Consider the following 11298-nt stretch of genomic DNA (forward strand, 5'->3'; position numbering starts at 1 on the left):
AAAATAAGCCACTGGGCTGAGGGTAGAGTGACAGTGAGTGTCACCAGTGCCAATGCAGCAGTGAACTGCTGCTGGGATTTAGGAGCACACTGGGAGCAGCACAGGTCACACTCCAGAACTTCATCTTCATCATCAAGCTCCTGTCCAGGTAATGATGCTTTATATAGGATTCAGCATGAGAGCAGAACTCTGAATCTGGGGACCCAAGAGCCTCATCAGAGTCATCACAAAAATCACAGAATGGTTTGGGTTGGAAAGGAACTTCAAATGTTGTCTAGCCCAACAGTATTTACTCCTGCAATGAGCAAGGAAATCTTCCTGTAGATCAGGAGACCATTTCAGTCACCTGGTCCCAGGCTTCTTGACAGGCTCCTCCTGTCCTCCTCTGCTACAGCTCTGCTGTTGGTGAATCTATGTGGCCCCATGGCCAGTGCAGAAGACTGAGACCCTGACACATCTTATCCTCAACACCAAAACCCCAAACCAGAGCTATGGCCAATGGAAGACTGAGACCCTGACACATCCTCAACACCAAAACCCCAAACCAGAGCTATGGCCAAGGCCTAGGTGCATCTCCAAAGAGCCCAGACAGATCTTCTCCCAGGGAGATCTCAGCCATTGCAATGGACAAGTTCCTTCTAAACATCCCCAGGCAGTTTGCCTGCAAGTCCAATTAATAACTATATTTTGTCAACAAAGTCGGGTCAGCAGCAATTCATAGACTTCACGCTGGTTAACCTTTTCCCACCAAACAAGCCCAGGGATATTTTGACTCTCTGCCCTCCAGAAGTTTATTTGTGTAGGATCCATCCACTCACCAGCTTCCGGCAATGAAAAGACACACAAAGAGCGTAACTGCTTTCTAATAGTTGGGGAAAGATTTGATGGCTGTGGCCAGGGCTCCCTGGCACTGGCACTAGAAAAGCAGAGCACTTGCCAAAGCCACCTGAGAGAGTCCAAGAGGCTTGTAATTAGCCTAGGAGAGAAATCAGAATGCGTGCAACAGCCCGACCATCGCCCCCAGATGCAACAGTATCTTCTGCGGAGAACCTGGAGGTGTTTTACTTGCTGGAGGCAAAATGCGTAGTCCGGGATTGTGGAATATTGAAAGAAGACTCAACAGAGAAGAAACATCAGAGTAAGCCATCCCTGCTTTCAGCCTTGTCCATATGCCATCACCCAGGAGGAGATGACTCAACACCAAACCAGTTCAAGATTCCCCTCTGCTTTTCACTGCCCAGGACCAAATCTCACCATCTGATGCTCACAGGATTTTGAAACAAAAGGAGATGAGTGGGATCAAGGAAAAGGGCTACCTTAGCCTTGGCCTGGTGAGGATTCTACACCTCTTAGAAGAAGGACCAAGGAGAAAGATTTCTCTCCTTCCTCCTGAGATGTGTGGGATGCATCTCTCAGCCCAGGATCACAAGCTGCTGCAGCTCACAGGTTGTTTCAGCTCCAGGTAGCCGAGAAAGCTTCACTGTGATTCAAAAGGATTGGCCAAAAGGGATTCAACTTGAGACTCCCTCACTGCCTGGACTCTCCTGGAAAATGATTAACAGATGCTGCACTGGCTGGGGAGCTCTTCACCCAGACAGAACAGCATCTGGCAGGCCCATTACTGCCTTGTGTGGTGGGTGTGCCCTAGAGAGCCTGGAGATTTATTGCCCAGATATAAAGTGACTGAGCTCTGTCCCAGGAGCACCGCGAGGGAAAAGCAGAAATTTCTTCATAAAAGAGCCTGCTTATCACAATTTCAATTATTTCCACATGAAGGGGAGGCCAGGAGGGCAAAGACACCCCAGGGTGGTATGGGGAGGTGACACAGTGGCTCCAGTGGGTGCTGCCAGCTGGAGGAGGGTGTCTGGTTCAGTGAAGGAATGGCCATCCAGAAAGGGGTAGGGAAAACTGTGCCTTTTAACAGCAGTTAGGATATTTTCTTCAGCACATTCCTCTCCCTCCAGTAATCTTGTGGGAGCCTGGAAAGATGGGTTGTGAAATGCAATTTCTCCCTGCCAGCAGCTCTGTGGGGATGCCAGGAGCCAGAGCAGCCTTGCACAGAGGCAGGGCCAGTGTCCATCACGCTGCATACATGAGACACTGATAATTAAACTGGGAGGTGAGGAGAAAACCTTTCCCACCATATACCTCCTCCCTGGCCTGCCTTGCCCCTGCATCAGGATGGACTCAAGAGTGTCTCAGACTGGGTCAAAGGATACGGGGCGTGCTCATCATGATGCAATATTTACCTCTTGAGATCTGGGTGAGGTCATGCATTTGCATCACTTTGGGCTGTGTTTGCTTATGGATAAAGAGTAAAACCCTTCAGGTTTCAGAGTAAATCCCAGTTTGGAGCAGTAATAGGGAGAAGAGCACAGTGTGGGATGCACTGGCTCCTGGGTGGCTACTCCAGGCCACATGGGTCCTTTAAGTGGTGCCTGAAATCTCAGTCCATCCCATGGATGGGCAGAACATTGGGCGGTATCTGGCAGCAGTTTGAGAGGGCACTGGTCACAGCCACGTGCTGGGCTGAGCTGTGCATGATGTGGTGTGTCTGTATGACGTGCCTTCATCCACCTCTGCTTTCAATTAAAGCCACTAATGGTTTTAGCAAGAAAAGACTGAACCAAGTGCATCCCTGGCAGGCTCACTAACGCTGGCCAGATGTGCTGCTCCTGGCAGGTGCCACAGTGGTTGCAAGTGTGCAGGTGGCTTTGCAGGGGGAAAGTAAAAAAACAAAATAAGTAAAAAGAAAAAAAAAAAAAGTCACGGGTCATTGCCATCAAACCAAATCTTCCAGACTCAGAAAAACTGAATGGAGCCGGTCCTGGATGCTTTGCGGTCTGCGCTTGGGTGAGGCCCCAGGGCTGTAATGGTTTTATTTAGGGCATGCAATAACCTTTGGCTCCTATTGTATTTGGGTCTGCCAGAAAGGCAGTTGGTCTGGCTGGATTAAAGCTGGTGGTAATTACATGCCAATGCCTCCTCTGTAGTGAGGAAGGGCGAAACCTAAAAAGAAAACCATGTGTGCATCCCCCTATTCGCCACTTCATGTGGGGACACCCCTTAAACTCCCACGAGCAGAAATCCAGCTCTTACTCAGCATTAACGCTTTGGAAAGTTATTGACAGCACAATCCAAAAAGAAGGAGAGATGTGGGAATGCTCCTGGTGTCAAAATGCATTTTGTAAGCAACCAGATTCATCCTCTGAAGGACACCATCTGCCTCGCCCAGCCACCAACCCACCCAGCAGCCTTCCAGCCTTCCCTGCTTCCCCCAGTGAATGTGCCAAATACAAACCAGATGCTCCAAAATGCCTGCTTGAAGACATTCCCTTTCATCTGGTAATTGCTGCTTCCGAGGGAAAAGATCTTAAGTAGTCCTCAAACCCTCCTGAGTGACCCAGACACCTATTTTTGTCCCTTTTGGGCTTCTGAGCATGTTTGGCTTCTGAGCATCTTTGGTTTCAGCATCTGAGCCACCCTGCTTCTCCTCATCCCCTCTTCCTGGCAGCTGATGGCCAGTCCCAGCCTCCTTAGCAGCACTTGCACCCTTAGGGCTGGTTTATTGCCACCCACTTGCCATCAGCCATGTGCAATCCAATCCCACTGCATGGGGTGCCATGATGCCACTGAGATGGGCACCACTGCTTCCCCAGCATCAGATGGGCATGGTGCAGGAAAGTCAGGCTGTGGGGTGAAAAAAATGAGGTGCAAAAGGCAAAACTAAAATGCTACTTGCAGTAATGGCAGTGATAACAGCTCCATCTAGAACTGCAGCAGGAGGAAATCCACACCCCCTAAATCTGACCTACGCAAGCCTAAATTTAAGAGGTACATCTACATGGAGGATTTTCTCTTGTCCTCTTCAGTCACTGCATTTCCAGCTTTGACAAATAAACAGCCAGTCCTCAAACCTCAGGCTCTTTATTGCTTGTGGTTCCTTCCCCTTTGTTTCTAAGAAATTAATAACAGGAGGAGAAGGTTACAAAACACACGCTGACCTCTCCTTTAAATACAGTGGGAAATCAAATAAATAGGGAGAGAGGAACAGAAAATGCCCAGCTGTACCCACTCTGAGCGCTGGAGGCTGTGGATGCTGATTTAGGCAGCGAGAAAACGCGATGCACAAAGCAAATCCAGAGATGAGCGCAGGGTGTGATGCACTCCTGTGCTGGAGCTGCAGCTGTGAAGGAGCCCACAGGCTGCTCAGAAAATATTCAGGAGGGGAAGTTAATGCCCAACATGATGTGCTAAACAACCATGGCCTGCAAGAGAGGAGCTGGGGTTCAAAAATCACTTAATGTGGAAAGATGTGAAGTCTGCTGGTTTCCTCCTGGTATCTGCTCCGGCTGCTCAGTGCCCCATGAGCATCACTCTCCCTAGCAGTGGAGATGAGCGTTAGTGGGAATTGTGTTATACCAGCCCAGCAGCTTCACTGGAAACTGGGAGATGACAATAATCCTGCTAATAACTGCAGAGGCCGGCTCCTCCTTGATGATGCCAATTTACGCATGGTTTAACGAGGGCACAGAATGATGGAAGGACACTGCAGGGGAGTATGAAATCCTGCCTCAAATGGACACACGCTGATGCAGTTTAGATTGGAGAGAAGGAAAAAAGAAAAAAAAGGTTGTTAACTAAAGGGAAACTTGGAGAAAATAAGGAGCTGGTGAGTGATGCAACCTGGAGCATCCTTCCTTCCTTCCATCAAAGGCACAAGTTCTACCTGCCAAGGTGAAGGCAGAGGTCTAAATTGGGATGGATAAGGCAGCATCTCAGCATCACCAGAAATAAGCACAGAGATCCCAAAGAAAGCACATAAAAGGCAAAGAAAACCCATGGCAAAGGTGCAGCAGTGAAAAGTATGGTGAAAAAATTATCATTCTTGGGGGAAAGCAAACACCTTGCAGCTGTTCCCACGCCATCCTGCATAGGCCTACAGCTCCAAAAGGGACTAGTGGTAAGGAGCCATGTGTGTATTTTGACCAGGTGAACTTTCACATTTTAAATCCACTTCAGCCTTTGAGCAAAGTGCCTGGCACAGCTGTGCATGGGAAATGTCTGCTCCACAACACCAGGGCTGAGATTAGCAAGGCCAGGAACACGAGCCCTGGCACTACCAGAAAGGAGTGGGAAAGGTGCTACTGAAGGATGAACCAGGGGAAAAAAAAAAGCTCATCTTCTGCCAAAACAGCATTTGCATTGCAAAAGAGAAGTGTGTTAATGAAATTAGATAATGGTTTCAAATCAGAGAGCCTTTGTCAGCCGAAAGGATGGTTGGGGTTGTCCTTCTGTAGGCTGGGACCATCCCCAGCGAGCATGTCGAGAAGCAGCATGGTGGATTTTCCTTTTCAATGGGTGAGCTGCAAATCAAGTTGCTGGGGCTGTCTTCACTGCAGGAATGAGGAAGCCTTACACCCTTCCCAGCCATGCTCCACCAGGAGCTCGGGGTTATTTAGGTTGGCAGACCCACGACACTTGGCAAAGCCTGCCAGAGGATAAATACCAGAGCAGGGAAAGGAGCCATCCAAGCTAAAAGCCAGTGTGGGTACAAGAAGAACAAGGCCAAATGGGTACGAGTCATCCACAAATAAATTTAAGCTGGAAATGAGAGCAGTTTGTATCCGTGTGAGCAGCAAGGCTCTGGCAACAGCTTTCCCAGAGGACTTGCCAGGGTCAAACAGCTCATTAGTTTTAAGAAGGAAGCTGGCAGGGGGTTTCTGTCATGGCTGCTTGTAACACCGGGGGGGAACCAGCCAAAAATTGGGGGCGGCCCTGGGGCTGCCTTCAGCAGGACATGGGTCTGCAGCCACAGCCCACATCCCACCTGTGCTGGTGGGATACCAAGGGATGCAAGCGCATCCGCTCGCTCTCAGAGAGAGAGGGAAGCTGCATGGGGAGGAAAATAAAAATACACAGCTCCGTTTTTCCAGCTGACAGGAGCTTAAACACCGGCTGGGAATTGGGCTCAGGGCCCTGTGTGAAATTCAGCTTGGCTTGTCTTGAGACAGCAGCTCTACTCCCCGAGCACCCTAGGAGCATTTTGGTAATAGCAGGGGGAATTAGACCTACTTGTCAAGCGTGTTGCTATTTGTGCAAATGCTCTGTACCAGAGGGAAGCTTGAAGAACAAGTCCCCTTTTTATAGCGCGTTGGATGCTGGCAGTGAGCCTGCAAATTAGAAGGAATTCAGAGAGGAGCAACAACAACAACAACAAAAAAAGCCTAAGGGGCTGGAGGGATTAGTTTGGGAGGAGAAAAAAAAAAAAAAAAAGGAGCTAAGTGTGTGGTCCAGTGGATGCGACTTTGGGTTGGGACAGCACTGGGTTGTACCCAGTGCTGTCCCATCCACAGCAAATCTCCCTGTGCCATGTGCAGGTTTCCCTACCTGTCCTTAAGAGGCAAGATGTGTTTTCTGCCACCTCAAGAGACAGCTCTGTCATGCCCACACAGAAAAAAAAATTATTTAAAAACTATATATATGAAAGAAATTTCAGTAAGAAGCTGCCGGAGTAAAGGTCAGCCCATGAACAAAATCAGTTTGAAATGGAAGCAACTTAGCCATGGCAATGAAGGGTGGGTGGGGAAGAAGCCCCTGCTGCAATGTTTTTTTTTTAGGGTGGTTATACCCCTAATCAGCTCACCTCACCCCCAAACCTGCTGAACTGCTCAGAGAAGTGCAACATCCCCAACTGGATGTAGTCTTGCTATCAGCATCCTTATTTTTTGGGGCACTGAGAGGGGCAGGAGTGACCTGGATCATGGGTTTAATCATCAGCCTTCAGCTTGGCTGCACTTGCACTGGTGCCAGGGCCCTGGAGAGGGGACTTGGGCAAGAGCCCAGAACTATCTCTGCAGGGAAAAGCTTGGCTGTCCCCAGCTCAGGGTACTCAGCCTCATGGGGACATTCCCGTGACCAAAAAGTTGCACCAGTCTGGATGCAGCAACACATCACCCCGGGGAGCACCAGCACAGGGACATCCAAAGCCTTTCAGGGATGAGACCAACCTTCTAGTTTGTTGACCAAACCTCCCCCTTTTAGTGCCTGCCACACAAGCACGGATGAAGCTGTAATTTGCCATGACGGGATGTAGGAGAGGAGGGGACACAGAGGATGAGACAAGCCTTCCCTTAAATGCCCCCTAACGCCACCTTAAAAAATAATGAACTGGGGGCAGCGGAGGTTACTGGTTTGGTATGAGAATTTTCATGAGCATGAGAAAAAGAAAGACCACATTGCTTCGAAGTTTTTTTTGGGTTTTTTTTTTTTTCAAGCTTCAGGGGCTCTGGGAGAGGAAAGCTTGCTGCAAAGTTTGTTTTCTGTTGTGCCCACGTTACCTAGCAGAGCTGGCTATGGAATGTGCGGCCAGGGGCACCCGGCAGTGCTGCACCCCTGGATAAGGCTGGTGGCCAGGTAGGATGGCACGGTGAGGGTCACTGAGCCCTGGGCATTGCCTCCAGCCCAGGACATTGCCCAGCCACCCATCTTCCCAGTTTAGCACAACTTTGCTTCCAGCAGTGCCCCATTTCCAACAGTTGTGCTGCACATGCAGCTAAAAAATAAACATCATATAGACATCAAAAAAAGTGTTTTTTAGATGTTGGGATAATCAGGGCAATTGCCCTGGCGCCTCTCCCCGGCATGCCAGGGTGCAGTGCGGTAGCCGGCAGCTCCCAAACCCTTCTCCGGAAAAGTTCAAACCCTCAAATACTTGGAATTGCTCTTTGAGGGAATTTATTTTAAAGCCGCTTTAACGGCAGCTGGGAATTACCAGGGAGGCACTTTGCTCTGCTATTTCCCAGCTGCTGACCCCGTTTGCATGAAGGGGGCCCTGGGCAGCCACCCAGCTGGGATGCTTGGGGACATGTGCCGAGCCAGCACTGCCTGGAGTTGCACCCAAAATTCCCCTTGTCCCAGCTCACAGTAAAAGCACAGAAAGGGGCTCTTGTGCATGGCAGCAGTGAGAAAAATTAACTCCCTCATCCAGCAGTGAGGGTGTGAGCTGTGATGTGGTAGGGTCATCTTCTTAGACCCTGTTCCCACGAGGGCTGAAAATTGCACCCAACCATGTTGCTTCCTCCTCAGAGCAAAAGCAGAACTGGGAGGCTGCAAGCCTTCCAAAAACTAAATCAACATCCCAACATGTTGGTGGCATGTTGTTTTTTAAGCAGCATTTTACTTAAAAAGAAAAGGGTTACTGAGAAAAATCAGTGACAGCAAGTCAGCAGCTAAATGTCATCAGGACTGCGAGGTTGGTCCTGATGGAAGGTTGGAAAATGCCACCACCAGGGCTGTGGTTGTTCCTCCTGCAAACCTTCCATGTCCCCATTTCCCTGAGAGTGTCACGGAGCCCGTCTCCCCTCCACACCTACATAGGGACACCATGGCCACCCTGACTGACTCAAGCCCTGGGGACCAGCTGGGAGCCTTGGAATAGGTGCAGGTGGCTGGGCTGGGTCTGGTGGCAGACAGAAACAACTCCAAACCCAACAGCTGCCAGATGTGAACCCACCTGAAGCCACCAAGTCACTGAGGTGAAGGGGCCCTCAAAGCCACAGGCAAGGGTTGGCCTGATAGGCATCAGCCTCCTGCAGCACTCGTGGCTTTCTTCTCCCTGCTGTCACGCTTGAAAAACATTTGTGGAAAAACACAGCAGAATGAAGGGGGTTTGAGTGGCAAGCTGGAGAAGGAGCTGGGGGAAGAAAACAACTTGGCAAGGAAGGAGGAGCTGAAGGACACAAGTGTTCCCATTTTGGTTCACAACTCCCTAGGGTACTGCTGGAGCGTTTATTGACCAACTCGCCTGCCCTCGATGAGCTGGCCTTGCAAACTGTGGCAGGAGGGAGGCTATTCCTGGTCAAGGCATGTACAATAGCAACACTTCCTTAACTCTATAATCAACTGGTGACACACAAAACACACAGTCAAGGACTTTCCTGGAGAGGGCTCCGGCTCTGCAGTTACTGCACCTGCAGCATCACCAGAAAAAGCCATCAGGTGCTCTCATGAAATGCTTCAGTGGTCCCCAAAAAAGAGAAAATGAAAGAGCTTAAGTGCAGCCAGGCAGACACATTCTGCTTAAAAAAATCAAGTTGCACACTTGACTCCAACAATGCAGCAGATAAAGAGGACTGAGTTGCCTCTCTCAGTATTATAAGGAAAATAATCATTGTCATGATAAAAAAAAAGAGATGCAGCCAGGTCAGGTTCATTAAGGGTGAAAGGCAATGGTTTGTCTCCAGACCCAGCTGTTCTCCCCAGCATTGATACGATCTTCCCAGCACAAGTCTGCGCAGGAACTCGTCATCCCCCTGTTCCTTGCAACACGATAGCACAGCACATCGCCCCCAGCTCCCAAGTTAAACATCTTATTAACTGCAGTGACGTAAAAGAGGAAATCTCCGAGAACTATCACAGAGATGAGAGGGAACACATTTACCATCAATAGGCAATGACACTGCTGCAGAGAGATCTGCACATAAAGCAGCACCCAGCTCCTCCTTCCCCTCCCTCCTCTAATCACTCCATGTCATGGGAAACTAAACCTGACATCCAAACAGCCCCGATACGAGACACTCGCTGTAAAAATATTTTTAAGATTGAAAAACAACAAAAAAACTTGCCTTCCAGGAAACCATTTGGATACAAACCCTGCGCAGCTGCAGCCACCCTCGGTGTCGTGTTCATCCCTCCTGCTTCGGCTTAGAAAACAGGCAGGGTGGGGAAGGGGAAAGGAAATAATAAAAAATCGGGGAAAAGAAGAAGCGATATTGCAGCTGATGAGCTGCGAGAGGCTGTTGGCAAAGTGGTCCAGCAATCATCTGAAATTCAGACGTCACGTGTGGGTTCTGTCTGCAGCTCCCGCGCAGCCCAGGCTCAGCACTTCGCCCAAGTGCACACGCAGCAATTCCCCGTGCTGAGCTCTCCCGCCCCACTCCCACATGCTTCCCAGCCCGTGCCCCATCCCAACCATACCCAGCAGGTTTGCACTGCAAGGTGACACAGCTGCTCTGGCCATAAAGGTGGATTTCTGCCATGCAAGCGCAGGGCACGCTGAAAAGCATCACTAAGCTACAAAACCACCCTCCCTTACAGCTTCTCCACCTAAATCCCAGCCCTGCAGGCAGTGCTGTCTTCTCTACCAGGATGTGCCAATGGCCATCACCCCACTACATCATCTGGGGCTGGTGGGGGGTCCCACTGGCCTGGAGGAGTGCCCAGAACATGCTGTACCTGCTCCCGAAGCCAGCCTGTCCCTGGGCAACCCTGGGCATGTCCAAAAGCAGCCCTTGAGCTCCCTGAGCTGCTGTGCTTGCATCAGAGAGCAGTGGGTGAGCCCAGACACCTCTGGGGTGAGGTGGTAGCCAGCTTCTTTCTTTCTTTTTCTTCCCTTTAATTTTCATCTGGGACATTGCTTTAGAGCCAAGGGATGCTTCAGGCTCCTGCACTGCCCCACAATGCAGCAGCTTCTGGGAACTCACCAGGACCAAGCAATCACCAAAGGTCCCTCTGCAGAAGGTCATGATGTGGCTGCAGAAATTCAGCCCCACCATCCCATTACCAAAAATCTTCAGGACAACTAAAATGAATTTCTTTTCTCTGCTTGCACCGATTCTTCACACAAATTAGCAAGAGGAATCAGGAGACTGAATGTTCCACACCGCCTCGGCTTCATTGCCCGGCTGGAGATGCATCGCATGGCACTAAAGTCAGGCAGATACAGTGGGACTAAAAAAAGAGCATGGTTGCTTTTTTTTTCTTTTAAAGCCGGATTGCCTTTCACGGTGACTGTATTTATAGGTAGAGCTGTTGAAATTTTAAGGGCTCCTTGCCACAGGAATCCGGTCGTGTCTCGTGTTCACAAAGTGGCGTAACTTGGCAAAAATGAACATTTAATAGGCCAGTGGGTGCTGCTTCCCTTCCTTAATTTTGGGTTAAATCAGAAAGGGAAAAGGACAAGATATAAAATTAGCCACGCACGCTGATGCCATGTGCCACAGTCTGTATTTTCCAGATTAGGAGCGTAACGAACATGGGACTTCACACCCTCCCCTAGACCGGCACTTTCCTTTTCTGTCAATGACCAAAAAAACCCATCTTTCGCGGGTGTTTATTTTTGCTTTTGGTTTGGCTATCCGTGGCACACACAAAGCCTCCTCCGCACTTTGTTTTATGGTTGAAAAATCCTGTCAGGGTTCAGCTGCAGAGTGGTAAAACTCGCTCTCCCCGTCCAAAGCTGCCCGGGAACGCCACCCGCCAACACGTCGCAGCACACGATGCCCAGAAACCATGCAG

General features: G+C 49.8%; 1 protein-coding gene across 2 annotated transcripts in view; it reads right to left on the minus strand.

The window, feature by feature from the left end:
- PTP4A3 (protein tyrosine phosphatase 4A3) overlaps nt 1–10667 on the minus strand; it is a 35892-nt gene extending 25225 nt beyond the window's left edge. Inside the window, exon 1 of one of the 2 annotated variants that reach the window (XM_041420807.1) lies at nt 10485–10667. The gene's annotated coding sequence lies outside the window, so the exon portion shown is untranslated. Of the gene's footprint in view, nt 1–9978; nt 10075–10484 lie in introns of those variants that run through there. The other variant, XM_041420808.1, reaches the window with a different exon arrangement.
- Nucleotides 10668–11298: the final 631 nt, after the last annotated feature.

Source organism: Onychostruthus taczanowskii, unplaced genomic scaffold, assembly GCF_017590055.1.
Source record: "Onychostruthus taczanowskii isolate IOZ18803 unplaced genomic scaffold, ASM1759005v1 scaffold66, whole genome shotgun sequence".
NCBI lineage: Eukaryota > Metazoa > Chordata > Aves > Passeriformes > Passeridae > Onychostruthus > Onychostruthus taczanowskii.